Source organism: Nothobranchius furzeri, unplaced genomic scaffold (genome assembly GCF_043380555.1).
Source record: "Nothobranchius furzeri strain GRZ-AD unplaced genomic scaffold, NfurGRZ-RIMD1 Scf030, whole genome shotgun sequence".
NCBI lineage: Eukaryota > Metazoa > Chordata > Actinopteri > Cyprinodontiformes > Nothobranchiidae > Nothobranchius > Nothobranchius furzeri.
The window spans coordinates 137,501-142,500 of record NW_027223047.1 but is presented as its reverse complement, the minus strand read 5'-3'; positions in this window follow the sequence as shown (position 1 = coordinate 142,500).

Here is a 5,000-nt window from a genome sequence, read left to right as displayed (position 1 = left end):
TCTACCAGAAGATGTGTTTACATGAGTTGTACCCAGACCAAGTCAAAACATAAAGTTTAAACTTCTTTTTCTTGATTTTAATGTTAAAGTAACCATTATCATTTTGCTCATTATAAATGTGATTAATCAAATGAATGACTATTTAGCTTTGGGGTAATTATAATGGTTTAATGAATCCATTCTTAAATAATGTTGAGAATGTTTGTTACTGACCTTCACACACACTCAAGCACAAACATTCACACACATCCACACACACCTGCTCACAGTAAACTCCAGACACATTTGATGACGCACGTTTGCTTTGAGAAGAGAAAGGTTTTTGGTAAGTTTTCAGTCTTTTTGATTCAGTTCGTGTTGGACAACGAGAGAGAACAGACCTGAAAACCAAAGGGGGGGCAGAGCCTGTTGGCTCGTTCTTCCCCCCTTTCACGCTGTTTCTGCCAAGCCAGGCAGAATAGCTGAATCGCGACTTCTAACGAAGACTCATTACCGAGTCTTTTGATTTCTGAGTGAATTAACTTAAGAAAGCGCATCGATAAAACGCTCTACCATCCACGTGTACCGAGGGCAACTCTGGACCGGTTCCGTTCGACACCTATGTCTCCTGTCAGCCGCCGGTGTCATCTGGATGAACCACAACATCCTCCACAGCCCGGATCCGAAAGAGGGTCCACAAGAGTTCGGTGAGACAGAGCACGGTTTTTAGCGTTTGATGCAGTTCTCTGATAAGACCTAAGTTTATCCAAACCATCACTTCACTCAGACACCTGTTTCTTCTTGAAGCAAAATCAGACTCACACACGCATTCATGTCACAACATTCTCAATCTTCATAAATTCACCAGAAGGTCTATTTGAGCAAGAACAGCATATAAACTGTTAAAAGATTGTCCCACAAAGTTGCCAATGTGATTGTTATTTCCTGTTTGTCAATTTTCAAAATCATTAGTTCAATTTGAAGAATTAAAACTTTTAATCCTTCAAACTTGTTTCCTCATTGAACTGAAACACAGACACTCAGATATTATCGGCAGTTTATGGATGAAAACAACCTTTGAGTCTTCTGAACAATATAAAATTTGGTTATTGATTTATTAAAATTAATATTCTGAATTAATACGTAGCATGGTTTCTCTTTCATAAAAGAGCATAAATCCATAACGCTACATTTAATGGCGAGCGTATCCAGTCTTCTATATCTGCGATATGTCTGATTTCTTACATCTAAAAGCTACAAACAACGCTTTTCTCTGTGTTTCACTTTGATGTCTTATTTTGAACTTAACCGGAAATTGTTCCGCTCACTAAATTCTCCGAACCTCAGAACCGAGACTAAATTCTCGGACACCTTTCGTCTCAGTGTGTTGACACTGTGGGCGAGTTATTGTGGAAAATATCTCCATTGCATGGGCGACTTATAGAAACGGAATCTGAACGGAATGCCCGTAGGCACCTACTGTTGCTTGATTGCACGGTAAACGTCGTAAGCCGGGTTATGGCCGTCACGCGTTACTGCATTCAGATTGCGTACGCTTTTTAAAGTCCGTATTACAAGCGGGGCGAGATGCCTACTTGTTAATCGGGAAAATTTAAGTCTGGTCGCTACAGACAAAGAACGCTAGACCTGGCCGGAGAGCTAAGCTAGCACCACAGTTAGACAAAAAGGGAACGCGTCCCGTTAGATTGTCATACCATTTCTGACACAGTCAGTCTGTGTCCTCACAAAACCCGCATTGGCGGTGATTCTTGTAAATCGCTACGGTGTGTAGAATCTACATTTTGCTACGTTTGTCCGTCTGATAGCATCTCGGCAGCGTAGGGTTTATTATTTTTTTTATTATTTTTATTTTGGACCGGTGATCGGGTCGGCTTTCACAGCCTCCATCGCTCGGATCCATGCCTTTTTCTTCCATCTTGTGAAGTTGTGTGTATTCATTTCTCTATCAACAATTCCTTGTTTTACCCTGTGTCATAAAGTTAAGTAGGCTACGGACAGTCCTTGTTTGTGTGAGACATATTAAGGAATCTGCCCGGAGTTTTACGTCGGCTCAGAAGGTGAAAACGCGAGTTGCTCTGAACTTAATGGGAGATGGACGAGACACGACAAAATCTTTCTTGCACTGTTACACCTGGTGTAGGGTTCTCTGACGTTCTGCTTCCAGAACATGCCATGACGCAGGAGACTGTTCACCGGCTGGGCAACGCTGGTCCCTCCGCCCGCCCGAACGGGCCCGTTTTAGGCGGGTGCCGCCGGTCGGGAGCAGTGGGGACTAGTGGCTGCGGTTCGGTGCCAGCTGCACTGGGTCGGAGGTGGTTCTGGTCTGCAATTCATGACGTGAATTCATGCAGCATGCTGTTTACAGTCATAACGCTTTTTCTTTACTTTTATTTCTTCCAGGGGGTCAAAAACCCACCATCAACATCAAGGTTTGAAATAAACAACACTTTCTCTGCTGCTTTTAAGCTGAATAAATCTCTTGAGCCTATGGTTAACCTCTCTGACAAACAGGTTGTGCTTAACCCTTTGTTTCCTAATGCTTCTCCTCTGTCATCCATGTTAAAGGCTGAACATCTCTCCAGCATGGGTGTGAAATCTTCAGGCTGTGACCCACCGCTTCAGTCAGAGGTCTGTTTTACTCGTCAGTCCGCCTCATGCACAAACCAGCTTCTTTATCGGGGCGTGATGGAAACGTCAGCCGCCGTGAAACACTTGTGGTCTCCGGACGGAGCTACCATGCCATTTAAGGGGTTTGTGCCCGGACATCTTGACCTTTATGTGAATGACCTTGTCACTTTTCAGTTTGTGACCTCTGCTAATACGGTGGCCAATTCTTTTCTCCTTTCACAGGGGTGTGACTTAGTCTCGGGCCTCTGTGCTCTCTTTCCTGTGATTTCTCTTACAGGTGACCACGACGACACAGAAAACCCTGCGGTTTCCAGCAGTCCTGTGGTCAGTGGCGATATTAAAGGTGGCTCGGTGGTTGCTGCGCACACCTCTCTCACGGGCTCGGGAAGGCAACCCGGCCCGGGAGGTGTAGGTGCGTGCAGTGATGCTATGCTCGGGGCCCCTCCTGACAAAGGGGGGGTGCTGAGTGGCTCTGAGTTTTCCATTGCGGACTTCAACCGGTTCGGGGGAACGCCTCCTCCGAGCGGGCGGGTCATTGCAGAAATCGACACTGACCTTCCACCAATTCAGCTGACGACATTGACCTCCGACCCGGAGTTAGGTGCTGCACCTTCTACGGGGCGGAGTTCTAGTCAGTCTGTAAATACTCTGGTTAAACCGGGTTTTTCTGATTCAGTGTGGGAACCTCCATCATTCTTGGGAATAAAGTATTCTTGGCTTCAGTTTTCAGGACAGACCATGTTCCTAAAGCTAGCATCATGTCTGTATCTGATTCTAAACATAACTAGGTTTGCTTTGACACCCGTGACACAACCATCCTTGGATCACTCCTTTTCAGAACCTCCAAGTCCAACACCTCCAGGTCTTTGGACATCTGAACACCTACTCTTTCAGCACGATCCAGGTGACACTGTGCATCTTTTTGGTAATAGGGCTTTTAAGAGCTTAAGAACTGTTTGTTATGCTTCTCCTGTCTCACAGACATGGCGTAGGTTTGAGCAACAAAAGGGGGGTGGAGAACCTCCTCCTGCTTTGCGAGCATCGGTTTCGCATTTCCAGTTCACTACTATTTCTGATCACAACAAAGTCGCCTCCGTAAAGCTGCAACCCAACTTTGAGCAGGTAAAATCAGGTTCTGATCTAACAGCTACACCATCAGCTTCGCTCCAGTTCCAAACGGGACCCTCAGGTAAATTCAAACAAGTTTCCCTATGGGTTCGTAACACAAGATACAAACAGTTTGATAACCAAATCGCTTATGAGCCTGCTCCCACAGATACGTCCAAACTCGTGTCTCTGTGGGTCCGCAATACCAGATTCAAAACTCTATTCTGACCGACTCTATTCTGACCGGATTCTTTTCCACTGACTGGTGGACCGTTACAAATTCTCTCGTTTGTGGGATGAATTTTTAACAAATGTGATATCCTTTGGGTTTTTTTTTTTCAGGTTACCTGCCTCCAGCCAGGGTCCTGTTACTAACTCACATCTTTAGGGATTACTAACCTACTGATTTACATTTTTAGAACTGATTTACATCTCTATCTTTTTATTAGTGCTTTGTGTAGTATGATTATATTTGATTACAAAGTTAATTTTATTTTGTTACTATTTCCCTTAAAGGGCCACACGCCAATTTGCCCTTCATTTTCATGATTATTTCCTTTATATATATGCCTTTAATTAATGCAGCCTGCTGAGTTTCACATATCAGTTAGGATTTACTTTCTTTTATTTGTGTTTTCCCTGCATCACGTTTTTACATGACACGTAGAACAGGGTGCAGTACATTTCTTCTTTAGATAATTCACAGAAGGCATCCACATTTTCCCAGAGGCACCCATAGATAGGTTTTGATTGATTTCTTTGTTTTGCATCAAATGCTGTCTATCGTGTGGGCTGTCTCACTTTGTCTCCTTCTCCGAGCTCGTATGGACTACATCCCATCAGAGGGGTCGTCTTCACCATCCTTCAACTGGTTTCCTGTCGCATGGGGCTTCGGTCGTGGTTCGAGATGGGTCGAGGTCTGCGCTGGACTTCGCCTGGACTACGCCTGGGGAATACATCACCTGCCCAGCTCCGTGTGGCACACGAGCTGCTTATCCTTTGCATACCTTTGCATTATTGCTGATGAAAATTAACTGCTATTGAAATAGCTCTGCTTTCAAGATTCCTAAGTGGATTACTTTACAATGATTGCAACAGTTTTGGCCTTAATCATCTGATCAGGATAGACTCCCTTCTACACGAGACCTGTGGTGACGCTTCATTGTTCCTGCCTTCATCTGGGATGTCTACCTTTACGAGTACATCACGTTATTGTGGTTGTGACGTCAGGTGGCCTCTGCTTGACCTCCATGTCGTCACAAAAG